A 21515-nucleotide genomic window follows, 5' to 3' on the forward strand; every position below is an offset into this window, starting at 1 on the left:
TTCCTGAGTAACTGGGGTTACAGGCATGCACCACCACGCCCGGCTAATTTTTGGATTTTTAGGAGATGGGGTTTTCACCATGTTGGTCTTGAACCCCTGACCTCAGGTGATCCGCCCCCCTCATCCTCCCAAAGTGCTGGGATTACACGTATGAGCCACCGCGTCTGGCCTGAAAAGAAAAGTTAAAGGAACTTTGGACCTAGCTAATCATCCACAAGCAGAAAGGGATTTAATGTAATTATTTTGCATTCTTCAATTTTACACTATCTAATAAACCCAATAATTCCCTCACTTATTTATTGCTTCATGCACATTCATTTTTTATGTAAATACTACATGCCAAGCATGGTACAAGGTCTTCAACACATACAGATGAATAAGACATATTCTTTCCCCACCAAGGCCTCACAAAAAGTTATAATATACCTTGAAATGTGTAAGTACTGAGATATAGCAAAGTGCAATAAAAACCCAAAGAAGGAATGTTTAGTTTGCTAGGAAATGTACCTGGGGGAAGTGCCTTATTAATTGGGACTTAAAAAACAAGGTCAAAGATTTTTACAAAAATCAGGTAGTAGAGTTGATATAAAGAAGTACTGGAATGAAGAGGGGAGAAAGGCCTTTCACTCATAGGAACAGCAGAAGGAAAATCATGGAACTAAGGTTTTAGAAGATAAAATGGTGATAAAGCTAATGTAAATGTAAATCAGTCTGCTAACATATGCACTAAAGTCTTTTGGTAATTAATATTTTGTCTAGTGCTTCAGTGCAGTATGTGACTTTGGGCAGTTGCGTATAACTTTATGGTAGGGTAGTTTTTTTTGTTTTGTTTTGTTTTTGTTTTTTTTTTTGTTTTTTTTGAGATGGAGTCTTGCTCTGTCACCCAGGCTAGAGTACACTGGCATGATCTCAGCTCACTGCAAATTCTGCCTCCTGGGTTCAAGTGATTCTCCTACTTCAGCTTCCCGAGTAGCTGGGATTACAAGCTCCTGCCTCCGCACCCGGCTAATTTTTGTATTTTTTAGTAGAGGCAGAGTTTCACCAATTTGGCCAGGCTGCACTCGAACTCCTGACCTCATGATCCACCTGCCTTGACCTCCCAAAGTGCTGGGATTACAGGCATGAGCCACCATGCCTGGCCATTTTGTTCTTTCTTATTACTAATGATTTAAAGATTACTATAAAGCAACCTGTGTTATGCAGCTATGCTTGAGGGTACAACTGCTAATTTGGAGGCTTTAGCTTGCAGACATGTTTTATTTGTCCAGAACAATCAACTAAAACTTTTTTTTGACTTTGAATGTACTTAACCAGTTTGTAACAACATTCTCACCTCTTTATTGGCCTTCATGTGTTATATCACAGACTTAGGTTTTCTTGCTGGCATTTTAGTGAGCAATCCTTAATCTAGAGGCTGGTTGTATAATCATTTGCAAAACTTTCCAACATAAAACTCGGTATGAATAAATAATTGGATTAAAGTTGGTTTCAGAAATTGTACTGTTTTGTGTTATGATTGAATCTGGGAACATTTTGTTACTTTGAACAGCATAATAAACAGTGTTAGTTTTAATGGGTGGATTATTGGGCATTAGTCCAAATTATCCAGCCAGAAGAGTTTAAATTACAAAGGCCTAGAAATTAGCTGGAGCATATGCCTCAGTGGTGACCTTAGGAATGCAGAGTTACTGAAGTTGGCAAAGAAATTGTTGTGTTGCACAGTATCATGCTTGTAGAAAAGAAAACAGTGATAATAAAACAATTATAAAACAGAGTTATTGCAAGAGAACCATTTTCCTTGGTAAAAACAAAATAAAAAGCCATCCAATTTTTGAGTGAGGGAGATCTTGGAACACAGTCTCCAGAGGGGCAGAGAATGTGAATTCAATAGTCTCCATTGCTTCCTCCCAGAATTGTACTTTTCCCCTCAATTTCTGTAATTTTGTCTCTGTACTGATGAACTAGCTCAGGCCCCAGGGATGTTTCTTTCTCCTTAGGAAACTCTAGACCCTAATTGGATGGAATTCCTTTGTCTTTTCTCGTTAAGCATACCTGAGACAGAGAAATACCCACAAGTAATTTGATTACATATTAAGGGCACTTCTCTCTCTCTCTCTCTAAGTTTATATAAAACTTAAAGAGCACAGTCTTTAACATTTTTTCAGCATGATTTTTTTTTTGTTGTTTAATTGTGGTAAGAACACTTAACATGAAATCTACACTCTGAATAAACTTTGATCCTCAAATAACCCACTGTTGCCTCCAAGGGCTGACACAATCCACCTGACTCATTGCTGAGCTCCTTCTAACCTGTATTCTTATAAGAATTAGCAGACATCTCAGTCTCTGCCCTTGTAGGGTCCCCTCTAAGACCAATCACTTTGCTGCTGACTCCCAAGAAGTTCTCTAATATCCCATCTGGTAGGGATCTTGACTCTTGTAAAACTTTCCTTTTAAATCAGTAATTCTATTTCCTTTCAATCTTGGGACCATTCTCTCTGTCTCAACGTATGAAGAGTCTTCTTTTTGAGTAGATTGGCATCCCTGATATTGACATCTCCAGCACGTAATGATGGAAACTTTTTGGTTGATAGATGACTAGCCACACCGATTTTTGAAGGTCTCTAAAATTCATTCATTCAAAAGAGACTGTTTCTTCTTCTCCCATAGGGGTAGGACTTTATTCATTTGGGGGTTACTGTAGTTCCTAATTATACAGTAGAGCAAGCATTCATGAAATAATAGAAGGTTCTACTTTGGCCATTTTCATCAAGAAATATATCCCATCAGCACAATTTCCTGTTTCTGCTGCCACTAGTGTGGCCCAGTTGACAGTACTTGGTAAGTTAATGTGATTGTGCTCCTATGCTGGCACAAAGCTCTAGACAGATCATACAAAATATCCATCAAAGCAGTAGAAGTGAGGTGTTCCTCCTAAACTGCTACTGAAACTGTTGGCACTTGCTGGACTCTCCTGTTTCTGCAGAAGCTGCTGGTGACTCCCATTTGTGTGTGTGTGTGTGTGTGTGTGTTTGCGCGTGTGCGTATACACGCCCTTGTTTGAATTCAGGGAAGAATAGCTAAATAAATCATTACACTGAAAATCGATGAACAGTATCTATTAGTGTTTAAGTCCTTTCCTGGCAGGTGTCCCATTATAAACTGTCAATAAGCTACATAGAAGTACATAGAAGGTGCTTCTGATGAGAGGTAGTTTTTTTTTTTTTTTTTGTAAATATGGATTTTGTATTAAAAGTATTATATTCACTGTAAAAAAAGAACTCTGGTATTTCTACCTTTACTTAAAATGTTTTAGAGACTTTATAGAAATTGCCTTCAGAGCTTTAAGCAAATTTTTTTGCATGTTGTTGATAATGGTAATTTTTCATTATTTATGATTGAGTTTCATTTTGCACCCAGTCAAAAATTATTTGGTGTGAACTTTGGTAAAAAAACATGGCTGATGATGCTAGGTATTATAATTTTGGAGAAGAGAATAAAATTGGGTGTGATGAAAAATAATGAGATTTTCTTACGTAATTTAAGCTGGCTACCTGAGACCTTTCTCTTCTTATCTATACAGCTGAAGAAGAAATGATTGTGTGAATATTGGCATGATATTGCTAAGTGTCTGAAAAGCCTCTGACAATTTGTTTCTTAACCAGAAGATTCAAACATTAACCTCTTTTATAAAAAAGTGAGCAAAACATCTTTTTTCTACAAGGTGCTTTACTGTAATTCCTATCATGAGATTATATGTTTTGTGAAAGAAGGGACAATCGGTTTTTTTTTTTTTTTTTTTTTGAGACAGAGTCTCGCTCTGTCTCCCAGGCTGGAGCGCGATGGCGCGATCTCGGCTCACTGCAAGCTCCGCCTCCCGGGTTCCCGCCATTCTCCTGCCTCAGCCCCGCCTCGAGTAGCGGGGACTACAAGCGCCCGCCATCACACCCGGATAATTTTTTGTACTTTTAGTAGAGACGGGGTTTCACTGTATTAGCCAGGATGGTCTCGATCTCCTGACCTCGTGATCCACCCGCCTCGGCCTCCCAAAGTGCTGGGATTACAGGCGAGAGCCACCGCGCCCGGCCACAGTATCTTTTTTGTCACGTATGTATCTCTCATGCTTCCCACGCTGCATGACACATAGTGGCATATTTGATATGTATTTGTTGAGTTAATAAAATGTAAACGCACCAACTTTTCTCTTCAGTCAACATTGACCCTACCGTTGGTGAAAGCAGTGATAGCACGATAACTTTTAGACAATTATGAATTGCAAATGACATGTAAGTAAGATTACACTATTAAATACAGACTATTCTGCTTATATTACTATTAGGTTGGTGCAAAATAATGGCAAAAGCACACTTACTTTTGCACCAACCTAATATATTGAAGAAGATAATGAGAATTATTTAGTAATGATTATCTAAGATTATTTAGATTTTGGTATGGCCTCAGTAGAAAATACAGAGCAAGTGTTCATCTAAATTATGATTTCCAAGAGTAATTTTGCTCCTCTACTGAGTAGGCAGAATGATCTAAAAGTTGGTCGGAACTCTCCAATCTTTACTCAAAAGTCACTGCTGGCTTCATCTGTACTAAGGTAGGCTCACTCCAAGGGCCTTTGGGCTGGCTCGTCCCATTGCCTGGAATCCTCTTCCCTTAGATACCTGCTGAGCTATATTGTTCATTGTTTGTAACCCTTGCTACAAATGATAGGATTTTAAAAGATTTTTTTTTCTAATTGTCATTGGTTTTATGAGTTTTTTTTTTTTTTTTCCTTCAGGAAAAACGAAGTTTCATTTTGAAGTCATATAATTTGAAATAGAATTAACTAAGGTAAACAATCCAGAAATGATATTAATAGATAGATAATTCCATTGAAGTCACCATAGGTAGATTTAAAAGCTCATCTTCACTTTACAGAATTTCATGCCTTTTCAATGAAAGGAAAGTAAATGCAGAAACATGATGATTTTCTAATCTCACTTATTAGTGTCAGTTGATTATTGAACATTTTGTTTTTTACGTACATTAATATTAGAAAGGGACAGATTAATAGTCCTTCAAAACTACTGTCAACTTCTCTTTACTTTGTTGTCAATTAAGCATGCATTCGATTCCATATTCCTACAGCAACATTTGATTAATACATGTCTTCTGAGAGCAATGCTTCAGTGTTATTTTAATACTGGTATACTGAGCCAGAAGTAAATATAAAAAAATATTATCTCAGTAGTTACAGCTGAAAAATGGTGAATGCAGAGAGGTTTGCCACAGGACAAATATTTAGTCAACAGAAAATTTCTTAGTTCTGGTTGTGTCTGGGGATAGTGGGAAAATGGAGGAAATTTGCAAAAGATCTTGTGGAAAATATATCTTCTTGACTTTTTAAGTAAATATAAACTTTAAAATGAAAATACCAATACATACCCTTAAGTGTAGATTTTACTTTACCATTTTATTTTATTTTTAAGTGGGACATTAGAGTTTTATTTAATTCCTTTATATACTCCTTCATTATCACTCCATTTCCAATCAAGTTTCAAGTTTCTATTACAATGATTGAAATATGATTTCAGTTTTTAAAATCCATGTCACTAATTTGGATTAGGCTAGGAAAACCTGTGCCGGCCGGGCGTGGTGGCTCACGTCTGTATAACCAGCACTTTGGGAGGCCAAGGTGGGCAGATCACGAGGTCAGGAGATCAAGACCATCCTGGCTAACACAGAGAAACCCCTTTCTAGTAAAAACACATACACACACACAAAAAAAATTAGCCAGGCATGGTGGCGGGCACCTGTAATCCCAGCTACTTGGGAGGCTGAGGCAGGAGAATGGCGTGAACCTGGGAGATGGAGCTTGCAGTGAGCCGAGATCGCGCCACTGCATTCCAGCCTGGGTGACGGAGCGAGACTCTGTCTCAAAAAACAAAACAAAACAAAACAAAAAAACCCTTGTGCCAAAAAGGAGATGTGTCTGTCACATTACGGTTTTATAGGAGAAGGTTTAGTACTGGGAATTGGAATAGGAACTGTTTCAATATATTCTAATTAAATTTTTGACCAGGAAGGTAAATTTCAATGACTTTGGTTTGAGAGTTAAGCTCTAATTGGTACTATAGTTAGACCAGTAATTTTTTTTTTGGCCAGTATTTTATCAAGAGGGAGATTTGTAGAAGATTAGTAAGGTCAGAGAAGTTTAATTTTTGAATTAATTTTATCAAGTATATGGCACTAAGGTAATGGTTGTTTGCAACTTAACTTTGGAAGGGGATCATCATTTATTAGTCCTTTTTGATATTGAAATTTTCTATTTTTTATAAAAGCATTATCATATAAATCAAATAGGAATCTCACAGCTTTTTTTGTTATATCTTTCAGAATATTACTTTTCTATTTTAAGCTTATAGTAAAAATGGGATTTCAGAGTCCCAGTGTTCCAATATTCAACTATACAGTTCTTCCTGAGGTAGATGAAATGTTAGGATCAGATTTGTATCAACTTCCAGATTATTGGTTTTCCTCTTACTTTCTTCTTTGACTTTGGAAAAACAGCTGCCAAGGTTGATTTGAGACCTTTTATGACTTCTCTCACTCACAGACTCAACTATTTTAGCACTGACCTTTGTCCCTCTCTCAGGGATAGAGATAACTTGATACTACTAGTCACAGAGAAGGAAATTGAACATCAAGGAGAGAGGGAAGTAAACTAGAGAGAAGTAATACCAGTGAATTTTAAGGCAAAAAAGAATGGAAATTCCCCCTGGGTATTTTCACACAGAATCAGGTTATAAAAGCAGATAAAAATGTTTTATTGTTTTAGTTTTTTTGTCTGAAGACATAAAAAGAACTGCAGAGATGGGGAGGGAGGGTGTGCCATAAAGTCTTACTTGAAAAAGAGCTCTGATAATCTTGTTAGGCTGAATTTAGACTGTTACAGAATGTCTTTTTTTCCTTTTTACCTCTTCTACTTGTAAATGCATTTATGAGTTCTTTCTGAATTTTGAGTATCTGTGTTTCACCTGAAAGTCTGCACCAGATAGAGCTGAACAGATTGCCAATTCTTTTATCACCAAAACATTGTCCTATTTCCACTCCCTGTAACTATGTCTGCCAAAATTAAAGTACATTCACATGAAAGGAACATGCTTATAAGTCATTATCAAGTGCATGTGCGTTTCCACCATGATTTGTTTTTATCATGATGTTCATAACCATCTGGCATATATGTGTTTTTTGTTTGCTTGTTTATTATTTGTGTCCTCCCTTTGGATGGTAACTTTTGTGAGGAAAAATAAGCATCTTATAAATCTATATTCCATTAGTTAGAGCAGTGTCAGGTACACAGTGGTTGTTAGATGTTGGCTAAACAAATGGATAAATGAGTCATCTTAGGCAGATATTTTTCTGCAGTGAAATTGTGCCCTGTCTTGATTTTGCAGAAATTTCTCACCACCATTTGGAGATCCACACCTGTATGTCCAACTGCCTACTTGACCTTTCCACTTGAATGTCTAGCAGGAATCTCACATGTCCGTAATGTTCCTCCTTATTTTTCAAACCAAGTCCATTCTTAGTCAGATATATGTCATAGACATCTCAAGTAAAAATGTAAGTAGTTACTCTACCTGTATATAATCCTACAAGTTTAGACAGCTCTACCTCCAAAAAAGTTGTTTAACCTATCTACTTTTTTTTCATCTTTTCATTTTCCACTTGGACAAGCTACTACTCTCTCTCATGTAGACCTCTGCAGTGACCTCTAAGTGGTCTCTCTGTTTCTAGTCTTGCCATTCTACCATCTATTCTCCACACAGCAGTTAAAGTGTTACTTAAAAATTATAAACCACTGTAGAGTGCCTTCCCTCTAGAATTAGAATAAAATACAAACTCTTTACTATGGCCTTAAAGAGTTCCATATTCTGGTTTCTGCCTTCTCTTCTACTTCATCTCATTCTACCTTTCTTACTAAACTCCAGGCACAATGACCTTCCTCCCATTCATCAACCAGGCCAAAGTCACATCTAAATCCAGGGCCGTGGAACTTACTATATCCTTTGTTTAGAATGCTCTGCTCCCTATCTTGTCATTGCCAGGTCATCTTGTCATTCAGAAATCAGCTCCAGTCTCCAAAGGAGTCCCCAATCATGCTTCATTACATTCCCTAATTTATTTTCTTTGTAGAACTTAAACTATATAAAATAACCACATAAACTTCTTTTCTAGAACAGAAACTCCATGAGAGCTGAAAGCAAGGACTTTGTCTGTCTGATTACCTGTCCTCTTCCTAGAACAGTGCCTGGCATATACTAGTAGGTGCTCAATAAAATATCGTAAGTATAGACATATCAATGAATATGTAGAGATATGTATTCACAAAAGTTCAAAAGATAGCTAAAATATCCTTGCTGTTTTTGTTGAATATGAAAATGTTTTAGACTTGCTAAAACTATCAATTGACATAGAGATAAGGAAGGAAGCAAAAGACACATAGTTTTTTGAGCTCTAAGCTTATGGAGCAAAGGCAGAGGTGGGGAAAAGCCTGTATGTTCAAGTGACTAGAAAAGCAATCCAGTGCCAGTGTGAGTGGTTTTGTTATTAGGATGGACGTGCCAGTCTTCCTATTACTGCGTCTTCCTGCCAGCTGCCATTTCTCTGAGACATTAGAGTGTCAACTTGAAAAGGCTATGTTCCATAAATCTTACTTAAGGAGCAATCAATGCTTTTTCTTTTAAAAAGTGAGAGTTTCAATTAAGTTTTAGAAAGTAAGGTTATCTTTGAGATGTAAATAGTATGTTAACATTGTGCTGGACTCTAAAAAGCTAAGTACATTAACTTGGAATGTGCTGAGCTAGTGGTAAATTGGTATCCAGCCTGCAGTTGCCAGAGGAGAATTTTTGTCTTGTCTTCACATAGAAGAGAAAATGCAAGGGAGTCTGGGTCAATTAATTGCCTACCGGAGCACTGCCCTATCTATTTCCAGCAGGGAAAACTGAAGAGGGCTGACTGGTTTACTCTGTAAGTAGAATCTTGCTGGGGGAGCTCAGTTTCAAAATCCTAGAAACCATATGTGTTAGTTTAATCAGAGTTTGGCCCGGCGGAGAGTTAAAATGAAAGGAAATTCCACAATTAGAAGGTGTGGAAGTAGAAAGCAGACTAAATCAAGCCTTTAGAGAGGCAGTGTGGGCTGGTGAGATTACATTCTTAGGGTGTATAATAGGCCAAGGTTTTTATTTCCAGATTCTTTCACTTAAGAGCTTCTATGTCTGAATTCTAGTGGAATGGAGGTCTGTCTCAAGCTTTTCTTCTCCTCCATTGTAAGGGCCTCACCTTTGTCATTTTTACCTACAGATGCAAAAAGGGATAGTGCCAGGTTGGTGTGAGGTCCAAATAGAATTTTGTAGTAGAGGCCTGGACTAGAAGCTTAGCTTTAAAATAGGTTTCTTCTTCCTTTCCAGCATGTATTTCCTATTCTGTCTGGTTGGCGTGCTGCTAAAAAATCAGAATAGAAAAGAGAAGACAGTCTTGTGGTGGGTCAAAGGAGCCAGTTTGTAGTTATTTGGGATCTTTGAGGAAACCCCTGCTAAAATAACTTGGTTGTAAGTTATGGATTGTTTATTGCTAATTAACATTGACATGTAACTGTGTGCATGGAGTGTGGCCCAATTAAGTGGAATGGAGCTGAGGCAGAGCTTGGCTGCTTTCCCAATATGATGGAAAGAATGAAGAGTTTAGAAACTGAGTATAGAAGTTTGGAGGATGAATGTGTTTTTAGTCTTAGGAAATCCAGCACTCACAACCTTGTGAGAGGAGCATATAAAAAAAATAAAAGCAGCACACAACAAAAGATCCAACATCCCACCAATCCGCAATTAGAAAATGGTCTAGAAATGATTTTATTATTCACATATATACGGGCTTCCTCTACCCCTCTACCTCCTTTAGGAACTTTATTCCAGTGTTCATTTCTTTTACCACCTTCTCTATTTTCCTAAAAATATAGGACTAGCCCTTCGATTTGTAAATGATTTAAAGTGTTCCATTTTCAAGGTACTGGGGATAAAAAGATGAATACAACAATCTGCACCTTAAGGAATGTAATCTAGTAAGGTAAAAATACATGTAAACAAATTGAATTTTATACAGTATTTTAAGTATAGTAATATAAGTATGCTCAAGGGATAGAGATAGCATTGATTAAAAAAAACTGCTTAAACTCACGTGAAGTGGGTGAGGTGTTAAGAATGAGATCTTTAAATGCATTTAGGAAGAGAACTGTCAAAGCACTAACCAGCTAACTGATTGCTGTATTATATTTGGCATGATTTTATTTATTTATTAGAGGATGGAAAGGCTACTTTAGATTTGTTCTATTCATTTCTTAGACATAGCCTTGTTAAGGAAAATATGGAATTAATGATAATGTTGTATTTATGTAACTTCAAAATGTTGACTAGAAGATAAACTTTAAAAAAGAATGCCAGGGATATAAAATAAGTCCTTTTTTCACACAATAAGTAAAAATGATAATCGACTTGGTTTTTTACATGGTTGGTCAGCTTCCATTCTTGTTTGTACATAAGTCTTCTCTTTTGATCTATAATCAGTATGTATTTTTAAAATGTACCAATCTATGATACAATTTATTTTTAAAATGGACTTAAACCAGGTCTTCAGTGAGATGAATTTGTTCAGTCTAAGAGGCTTTGAACTCTAATTTTTAGGTAGTACTTTGACTACATAAGCAGGGAATTATCTGAGAGTGGTACAATGAAACAAAAATGATTATTAGATTATCTTATATCAAAACTATGTGTTAATTCATGTTGAAATTAGAAGAATTTGAAGCGAGTTCTTCTTTTTCCTTTTATGCTGTAATGGCTTCAGTTTAAATTATGTTATTCAAAGGGTACTGGAGCTTTCATAAATTATTCATTTGCAAAGATTTAGCTATTTCCAGCCACTTCCCCCGAAACAGAAGGGGTTGAGCAAAATGGTTTCTTTTTGCCAAAGCATTCATAAATATCCCTTTGCCTTACTTCCGCAACTAATTTGGGTGTATGTTAGTTTAAGGGACACTTATTTCCCACTATCAGGTTTTCTCATTTAATAGTTCCCCTTTCTAAAACAACTTGGGAATGAGCTTTTTCTCATTCTGATTATCATACAAATTCAGAACTGAGAGAAGAATTAATACTATATATCTGGGGATTTCAGCAACTCTTGAATCTTTCTATGCAAGCTAGTCTTTTCCTTAACATTTGTCGTGTCATATGCTTCAGGAGAAGTAATAGCTCTTTTCTTTTTATGTCTACCTCTATAGGTATCTATAGCAATATGACTATCCTCTGAGATATTCTTGTTCATGTATTTTTGTTACTGTTAGGATGACTATAAATTAATTACAACAATTTCTAAAATTTGTATTTCTGGGGAGATTTTTCTTAGTCTGGACCAAACCTTCCCATTATTGGACACAGATGGTCAGCTAGTAATCAATCATCTATAATTAGGCTTTGGAAAAACCTCATGAGCAAAGACCCTCGATTTGTAGTCAAAGCTACAATTTGTAAGTAATTATGCAAAATTTATATTCTGCGATCTCTTTGGAAGATTAACTCGGTGATTGAAAGATTGCTTCCCTTCCTGAGACAAGTATTATTTAGTATTATTAAAAGAAAAACTTTAGACAAATTAAATTTAACAGAGTTTAATTGAGGGGAAAAAAAGAACCAATTTACCAATTGCCCAGCCCTCAGAATCAGAACAGATTCAATAACTCGGACTGCCACATGACTGGAGAGGATTTATGGACAGAAGAAGGAAAGTGGCACACAGGAAAGGAAGGTGAAGTATGGAAACAACTGAGTTGCTTACAGCTCAGTGTTTGCCTTGTTTGAACATGGTCTGAACAGTTAGCAGCCTATGAGTGGTTGAAGCTCAGCTGCTATGATTGGCTGAGACTCAGCTATTGTTACAGAGTTAGGTTTTCAGTTCGCTTACCTACTAACTTAAGTTACAGTTCCTATGTAAGAACTCAAGTATGCTAGTACAGGGCTTTCTCACATCAGATTTTCCTTTGATTTAACCACACAAATGGTATTATTTATTGCAGTATTTTCAAGCTTTGTTGGGTTTCAAGTTGTGAGTAATTTACCCTTTTCCTTTGCTTCCCCTTTCCATGCTTCAAGTCCCCTAATTGCAGCTTCTGCCCTTGATTGACCTTGTGGTAAAAAAGAATTAGAGAGGTGGAGGTGAAGAATCAGACTGTGGGACATTTCTATAAGAATGGGTTGAGAAGAGCCAAACTGGAAAAAGTAGTAGGTTCATAAAGCAATGGCAACCAAAGCCAGAGAGCAAAGTAAGGAAGAGTAAATGGGTGATAAATGGAAGCAACAAATGCAGAAAACTAATCTTGCAAGAAATGTGGTAATGAAGTGAAAGAGACCAAAGGGTAGTAGCTACAGAGTGTATTAGAATGAGGAAAAATTGTTTGAAGCTAGGACTTGAACATGTTTACCTAGAGGGAGAAGTGAGTGAAAATCGAGAAACTGATGATACAGAAGAGAAAGCATCGTTGTGAAAAAACTCTTGGAAGAGATACAAGAGGCGAGATCAAGAGCTCACATTAGCAAGGAAGCGGAACGTCTTTTGAGAGACTACAATGAGGAAAGAAGTGTGAAGATAGAGATTTTGATGGCAATGGTGTTCAGTTGTTTGGTGAAACACCAGTCTGGATTTTGCTGTGAAGGTACTTTTAAAACTGAATCAACATTCAAAGCAGTAGACTCTGTAAAGCAGATGACTTAAGGGGGGTGGGCCTCATCCGATCAGTTGAAGGCTTTAAGAGTGTAGACTGAGGTCCCCTGAGAAAGAAGGAATAGAAGGAATTCTGTTTCTAGACTGCCTCTGGATTTGAGGCTGCAACATCAGCTCTTCCCTGAGTCTCCGGCCTGCCCTGCAAATTTTGAACTTGCTAGCCCCACAATTGCTTGAGCCAATTCCTTAAAATCTCTCTCTCTCTCTCTCTACACACACACACGCACACACACACTTTATACATACATATATACATACATACTTTATATATACATATACACATACACACACATACAAGAGGGGAGATCAAGAGCTCACATTAGCAAAAAAGCAGAACATCTTTTGAGAGACTACAATGAAGAAAGAAGTATGAAGATAGAGATTTTAATGGCCATGGTGTTCAGTTGTTCGGTGAAACACCAGTCTGGATTTTGTTGTGAAGGTACTTTTAAAGATGAATCAACATTCAACGTAGTAGACCCTGAGTCTACCCATATATACATGTCCTATTGCTTCTGTTTCTGTGGGGAATCCTGACTCATGCAGAGGTTCAGGAGGGAGTGGAAGGATTTTGAAGATGCTCAGGCTAGTCATATCAATCTTTTGGTTAAATGGGAGACTAACATATGTGATGAAAGTAAGGAGTGGGCTTAAAAGTAGAGGTTTCCAAAGAACATTTAAGTGGGTACCTGAGACTGTGACTTCTTCCAGAAAAGGGAGTCTGTCTTATTCATTTTATATCCTAAAATCATAGTGCAGTAGTTGGCATTTTGAAAGTGCTCAACAAATGCCTGCTGTTTATTGAATAAGCCTAACGAGAGGCCTGTGAAGCCAGTTAAGACTAGATTCTGTGAATTTATTATGGTGAACAAATTACCATGGCTCTGTAACATTTGTGAGAATACAAGTTCTCTGGAAGTAGGGACAGAAAGAATAGACCATGGGAAACAGCATGATGAGAACTACTGAGGGTCAGGCGGTTGAGAACAACCAATGTGTCAACCAATGAACTATGATGCCCAGGGTGAGTTGAAAAGAAAAAGGAGCCGCACTGGGATTATTGGTCTGGGAGAACAGGAAGGAGCCAAGGGACAAAATAATATAGACAGGGAGAATGTTTAATGGGAGACGTGGGGTAGAGAAATGGGAAGAAAGGACATGTCCATTAATTTCATAACCCTCAGGATTTTGGTGGCAGAATGGTTCTGAGTGGGAAAAGTGAGCGGGCGAGAAATATTGTGGTTATTTTCAGAATATATGATTTTTTCTATTTATACATATCTTAATTCCTTAATATATAATCCCTTAAAATATATAATATATAATTTAAGAAAGTTGTAAGAAAGAAAAAATACAGTCAGTTCCTGCATAGCATTTCCTACTTTAATATGAAAAATTATGGAGAGTGACACATCTAGCACGAGCAAGCTAGTTTGTTAGGTTTTAGTTCTTTATATACTCCCAGCAGCTATTGAGTGTAAAGAGCACTGAAGGTAGAAGTAGATCTTGGGCTGAACATGGTACCTGATGCCTGTAATCCCAGCACTTTGGGAGGCCGAGGCGTGTAGATCACTTGAGGTCAGGAGTTTGGGGCCAGCCTGGCCAACATGGTGAAACCCCATCTCTACCAAAAAAAAAAAAAAAAAAAAAAAAAAAAAAAAAAAAAAGCCAGGCATGGTGACGGGCACCTGTAAGCTACTTGGGAGGCTGAGGCAGGAGAATTGCTTTAACCTGGGAGACCAAGGTTGCAGTGAGCTGGATTGTACCACTGCACTCCAGCCTGGGTGAGACTCTGTCTCAAAAAACAAAAACAAAAACAAAAACCTTGGTATAAGCCCAGTCATCTGCTAGGTGAATGAACTTGGGCAATTTACATGATCTCATAAAGGTGTTAACTTACAAAAGTTTATTGGCAATACCTTTTACTATTATTGTGAAGATTAAGTGAAATGTACAAAGGTTCTTTTCAACTTTAAAGTTTCAATGCTAAGTAATATTTTATAAATGTTGATTAGATATGGTACTGTTCTTTGAGAGACATTCCACTTGAACAAGACATTTAAGGGTTCAATTTTAGTTATAAAATGGCATAATTAAAACATCTTTCTGTTTATTAGTTTACCATATTTAATTATTGCTAACATTTGACAGAACATTATCTATTTAATCCAAAATACAGACTTAAAATCCACCTTAGTGCACCTTAAATATTGTGACTTTCCTTGTTTATGAGGGGATAGTTCTTATCATTTGTGTTGTTCCCAACCCCCAAGGATAGCAACAGAGGAGATCTGTGTGTGTGTGAACTTACTTTCAATAAAATAAATTCCTAGATGTAGAAAAGTAATTATAAATTGTGTATACTCTGAATACAACTAAAGTCAACCAAAAGGATTCATTTCATATTAGAGTTTATGCTAAAAATAAAGAAAAATACTATGCAATTACACAATCTATGTAATTATTTTCTCACTGAATGTTAATTTATTTTTCTACAATTAATGTTTTAAGTCCTGAGATCCAAGCTCTTTATTGAATTCCTAGACCGGTGTTAAAATTCTACCCAGAATTTACACGTCTTGAGTGTTGAGTCCCTGTGTAATCAATACAGTATTTGATACTAAAATATTTGAACAGGCTGGGTGCGGTGGCTCATGCCTGTAATCCCAGCACTTTGGGAGGCCGAGGTGGGCGGATCACGAGGTCAGGAGATCGAGACCATCTTGGCTAACATGGTGAAACCCCATCTCTACTAAAAATACAAAAAAAAAAAAAAAAATTAGCCAGGCGTGGTGGCAGGCGCCTGTAGTCCCAGCTACTCGCGAGGCTGAGGCAGGAGAATGGCATGAGCCTGGGAGGCGGAGCTTGCAGTGAGCCGAGATCACACCACTGCACTCCAGCCTGGGCGACAGAGCAAGGCTCCATCTCAAAAAAAAAAAAAAAAATGTTTTTTGAACAGTTAATACCCAACATTTCCTGTAACCTAAGGTGATATTTAATGGATTGTACAGTATGAGTCATGACACTGCAATAAGAATCCTTTGGACTTTGGACTCTTAGGGAGGAAGAAACTCTTTCTATCAACATGGCTTTAAATGACCCTGATGCTCTGGCCTCATTATCACAGAAAGCAGAACTCATATCTTGGCAGGACACAGGAAAGAAAATGAAAATGTAGGAACAGAACATTCAGGTTAGAGAGAAAAAGATAATTTGGTATTCTTGAAGTCATTTCTGAGAGTATTAGTTAGGATATAAACTGGGCTGCTGCAACAAACCCCATTGCCAAAAGAGGGGGGTTTAAATGAGATAGAATTTTATTTCTTATGTAACAGAGAGCAAGGTAGATGGGCAGTCCAGGGCAGGTGGCATGTCCTGCTCAGTGAGACCATCTAAGGATCCTGGATACTGGGACAGCTTTGCCATCATCATGTGACTTCTTTCTCTAGATCTCAAGCAGCTCCATTAGGTGTTCCATTTCCCAGCCATCAGAAGGAGAGAAAGAGGGAATGAAGGACAAGCTTCTTCCTATGGGGGTGATCCAGAGGTTGTTCGTGTCACTTCTATTCACATCTGCTTGTGTAGAACTTACACAATCATACTTAACTGCACGAAGGATTGGGCAACCTAGTTTATAGCTGGGAGGATTTATGTCCTGAAATTGATAGCATCATCTTTTCATCTCCCCTCTCTCACTATTAGCACATAATCTATAACTGAGTTTGAACAATCCGACTTCCAAATGATTTCCATTATTCTCCATATTCCTAACAACACTCTAGTCTAAAGCGTCCTCATCCTTGCCTGGTTTACTACAATGACCTAATTGGTCAGCATGCTTCCATTCTTGCCCCACCAAGTCATTTCTGATACCGTAGCTGCTAATTCTTAAGAATAGAAACCAAATCATCACTCTTCTTTAAGGCCTTTGGTGTCTATTTCCATAGAATAAAATCCATAGCCTGCACCATGAGCCATAAGACCTGGCAATGACCTGGCTCTAGTCTACCCAGTGCTATCCTTGCGCCATGCTTTCCACCAGTCACTGTGTTCTGGCCTCTCTGGCCTCCACCTTTTTTAGAACACATTGATCCTTTCCCCACCTCAGGCCCTTATCCCCGCTATTCTTCATCCTGTAAAGCTTTTACTGGGGTCTCTGCATGGCTGGCTCACCCTCATCTCTTGGTTCTCAGCACAAATGTCAAATATTTTGAGAATCTTTCCTGACTGCCCTTTGTAAAGCAGCATGTCTTATTCCCAGTGACTCTTTATTACATTATTTTTTTTCTTCATAGCATTTATTAAATTATATAATAATCCTGTTTGTTTATTGATTGATTATTTAATTGTCTCCTTTCATTAGAAAATAATCCTTAGGAGGGCAGTTTCTTTGGCTTATCCTGGTTCTCAGATTCTGGCCCATGAAAGGAACTCAAAAGATTGCCATTGAGTGAGTGACTAAGTGAGTTAGGTACACTTTATATATTTCTTACAATAAGAATCTGGTGCCCATTGTGGGAAAACCAGGTAAAAGGAACCTTGCACAGATTTGCCTCCACTAGCTTTACTTCTGACTTGGTTGTACTGCATGTTACACCTAAGCCATGAATTTATCAACCTCAGATGACCTTTGAAGTTTTAGTCATTCTCCTCTGTAGTAGGCTGAATGATGGTCCCTAAAAGTTGTGTTCATGTCCTAATACCCAGACCCTGTGAATGTTACTTTATTTGGAAGGAAAAGTCTTTGCAGATGTAATTAAGAATCTCGAGATGAGATCATCCTGATTAACTGCATGGGTCCTAATCCAATGACAAATGTCCCTGTAAAGGCGGAGGGATATTTGAGCCTTAGAGGAGAATGTCATGTGAGGATAGAGGCAGAGACCAGGGTTTTATAGTCACATCTCAGGAATGCCTGAACCACCAGAAGCTGGAAGAAGCAAGAAAGGATTCTCCCTTAGCGCCTTCGGAGTAAGCATAGCCCTGCTGATGGCTTCATTTCAGACTTCTGGCTTCCTAAACTTTGAGAGAATAAGTTTCTATTGTTTCAAGCACCTGAATAATCTTTAATATAAATAAGTCCCAAATATTATAGGGACTATACTAACAAATAATTTGTCATTTACCTGAGATTCTAATTTAACCGGACATTCTGCATTCTTAGTAAATCTGACAATCTTACTATAATCCTATGACTATTTGAAAATGAATAATTGACTGGGAATGATGTAGCGATTCTGCCAAGTAAGAACTGGCATCAAATAAAAAAATCAATATAAGTTAAAGGAAGTGAAATTGGTATTACAGAAATTTTAAATATGCTATAAAGTTCTAAAATTTTGTCCAGAGAAGTAACTAAAAATGCCTAGAATTATAAAAGATTTTAACATTTTAAATCAGATGTAAAATTATCTTAGAAAATTTGTTTCATGTGACTTTAAAAAATAAGAACTAAAGTCCATCTGATCCTGACTTCATTTCTAGAAATCTCTAGAGAATTAAGATCAAATTGGGACTGCCTCATATTTCTATTTCCAGCAGTTTATTAGATTCAGCTTGAAAACAGGTAAATTAAAACACAGGAATTAAAAAAAATTGGACTGAAAACAGCTTTTGATGAGGCACTTTAAAAGACGATCTTCCCCAAGTGCCTGCAGGTGTTTCTAGAAATGAGCAAGGAACCTCTAGAAACCCATTTTTCCTTCATGTGCCTCAGGAGCAACTAAGACCACCCATGAGGCAAGATTCTGTTTTCCCATTTAAATTTTGCATTCTTAATGTTTATAATCACTATCTTTTTTCCCCTTATGAGGAAATATCATGCAGGCTATTAAATAAGTAATTAAATCCATTTTAGGATGAGTTGAACAAGCAAATAGGGTGCAGAAAGGAAGGAGGAGAGATGGAGAGAGGGGAGAGGAGAGGAGAAGGGAGACAGGAGAGAGAGAGAGAAACAGAGCAAGAACTCACCCCCCAAATCTGTATGTTTCCTTAATGAAAGCCTAAGTAAATTGGGTAGATTTCATGTTTCTTACAAATAAGAATCAGGTGTCCGTGGTGGGAAAACCAGGTAAAAAGAACCTTCTGCAGAAAGTTTCCTCTCTTGGCTTTATTTCTGACTTGGGTGTACTGAATGTTATACCTGAGACAAAGACAACCTCCCTTCCTCCCTTGCAATTGAAGAATTTAGATTCTGTAGGAAGGAAAGAGCAACAGGGACAAGAGAAATAAAGAGGGAGCCCTGAGTGTGAGTTGGAGGTGGAATGCGTGTGAGGTGCATGGGCAGCTGGGGGCAGTGAAGAGGGCAGAGACTTTTTAAAGAGGCTGTCACAGGAGAAAAACAGAATTTGAAAATAACTTCCCACCAAAGACAGAGCAATAGAAGTCGTTGATCAGTCCCAAAGGAAGTTTCTGGAGGATCTGATATTTATTCAATAACTTATTCCTCAATTATGAATTAACTACTTGGTATGTGTCATGAATTGTGCTAGGTGCCGGGGTTTCCCCAAAGAAACAGTCTGTCCTTATTTGAGAGAGTGGAGTATATAGAGAAGAGAAAGATGTTAAAAAAGAAGTACAATAAAGACTAAGTGCTACAACAACAGAAATGTTTATAGTGTATAGGAAACATACAAAAGGGAGGAAGGGAGCAAAGTGGAAGTGGGTATGAAAATCTTTATAGAGTTGGTGCCTAGGTTAAAATTTGATGATTTATTAGATTAGGGAAAGCTGTTCTCTGAGGTTAGGCACAGGTTTTAAAGGAGCTAGTGAAGATTCTGAGAATATTCAATAAAATAATTATATTTATGAATAGCCACCCTTTATCAAGTGCCTTCTACATGCCAGGAATTGTGTGTACATTACATTAAATCTTCACAATAACCTTATGAGGAAGGGATTCTTGTCCACGTTTTACAGATGTGGATGCTTACGGTAATGAGTATGAAGAATTACGTAGGTTAACACAGTGTCTGAGCTCAAAAACAAACTCTTGAGTGCCATGTTTTCCATTTTGCCTTGCTTCCTGAGTATTAGAAAGTACATATATTAATAATTATTCTGAAGTGTCTCCTAATTAAAGTATTGAGGATTTGATAGTTAAATTTCAGTTGTTTCAATGGAGAGAAACCTATTTCCTGATAAAAACAAAAGTTGATAGTCTCTGCTTTTAGTGGCTGTGCTCTCCACCAGAGCCACGTACTCTGTGTAACATTCAAGCCGGCTTTCTCTGAAAATCTCTTCATTGAAACACAGTTATCAGAGAATGCAGTGCTTTGACTTAGCACACAAACCAACAATATTATGTTAAGTACCCACTGGTGTAAACTGATTTGGTATTTAGGTGTCCTTTTACAACATCTGCCTTATGTCTTCAGGAGATGGCTTCTATTGGTATCCTTGACGTAGCATGACCATTGGTCAGTCGGGGTAGCTGCTCTGAAATGTGCTTTAGTGGAGTGCTCCTTAAACTTTAATGTGCTTTTTGATCCCCTGGGGACCTTGTGAATCCGTGGGCCTGAGGTGGGGGCTGACATTCTGCTTTTCTCAATATGGAACCTCCCACGTGGTGCTGGCGCTACTGACCCACAGACCGCATTTTGAATAGCAAGGGCTTAAAATAAATGGAGGCGCTCTGCCTTGATCCCACAGTACCATAAGTTGTAAACAATTTATTAGAAAATAATTATTGGGTGCCTGCATTGTGCAGCCACTGTGCAAAACACAAGATATGTTTATGAAAAAGTACAGTCTCTGCCTTTTAGACACTTGTATTCTTGATGTGCAGCCCTGAATGTGGGGTGGGGTAGGGAGGGGAAAATTATTCTTTTATTTTTGTCTGCATTGTGTCACAAGTTATAGTGAGTACCTTTGTTTGTAACTCAAGATTTTAAAAAGCGACTTTTAAGAGTATCTTATGTTGTAGTAGGGAAGAGAAACAACATGTAACATGTTAAGGCAATATTAAGTGTTACTTTGAGAGCAGGGTGGGGAAATCTCACTCCAGGACTTTTCATTTTATTCTAAAACAAATGAGGATCCAGTCAAAGTTATTTTGGGGTTAATAGGGACATGATTACCATCTAAATAATAGTTTAGATTTTAAGTGTTTTCAGCACAAAAAATAATTATGTGAAGCAATGCATATATTAATTAGCTCCATCTAGCCATTCCATAATGTATGCATATTTCAAAAACATCGTGTTGTACACAATAAATATACAGAGTTTTTTGTCAATTAAAAATAAATAAAATAAAATGATAATTTAGGTTTCAGACTGATATGCAAGATCTTCAAATCAGGTGAAGGAAGGTGATCTTCCTTCCTGGAGGCAGGAAGCACAGTTTATAGTTTATTACTATAAATGTGGCAAGTGAAGATTGAAAAAAGAGGGTGGATTTGAGAAGACAGAATTGGCTAGTAGTAGTTGTATATAGGGAATGAAGAAAAGAGACACGTCCAGATGACTCCCAGTTTTTTGATTTGAGTGGTTGAATGGATGTCGATCCCATTTATTGAACAGAGAGCATAAAAAGGAGGAGACTTTGTAGTGTGAAGTGGGAATGGCCCTTCGAAGTTAAAATGTCCAGTGGATTATTGGAGATAGGGTTGTAGGATTTAGGACAGGTGCCTGGACTGGAAATAATAGACTTGGATGATGATTGAAGCTCGGATAATAGTTAAGATCATC

At 37.5% G+C, this 21515-nt stretch overlaps 1 long non-coding RNA gene across 5 annotated transcripts in view; it reads left to right on the forward strand.

Annotated features, from left to right (window-relative positions):
• The first annotated feature begins 8905 nt into the window (after positions 1-8905).
• LOC101925508 (uncharacterized) overlaps positions 8906-21515 on the forward strand; it is a 373900-nt gene continuing 361290 nt past the window's right edge. For all 5 annotated transcript variants that reach the window (XR_010584614.2, XR_010584620.2, XR_012430867.1 and 2 more), the window contains exon 1: positions 8906-9024. This is a non-coding gene — a long non-coding RNA (uncharacterized lncRNA). The remainder of the gene's footprint in view (positions 9025-21515) is intronic.

This window comes from Macaca fascicularis, chromosome 1 (assembly GCF_037993035.2).
Source record: "Macaca fascicularis isolate 582-1 chromosome 1, T2T-MFA8v1.1".
Taxonomy (NCBI): domain Eukaryota; kingdom Metazoa; phylum Chordata; class Mammalia; order Primates; family Cercopithecidae; genus Macaca; species Macaca fascicularis.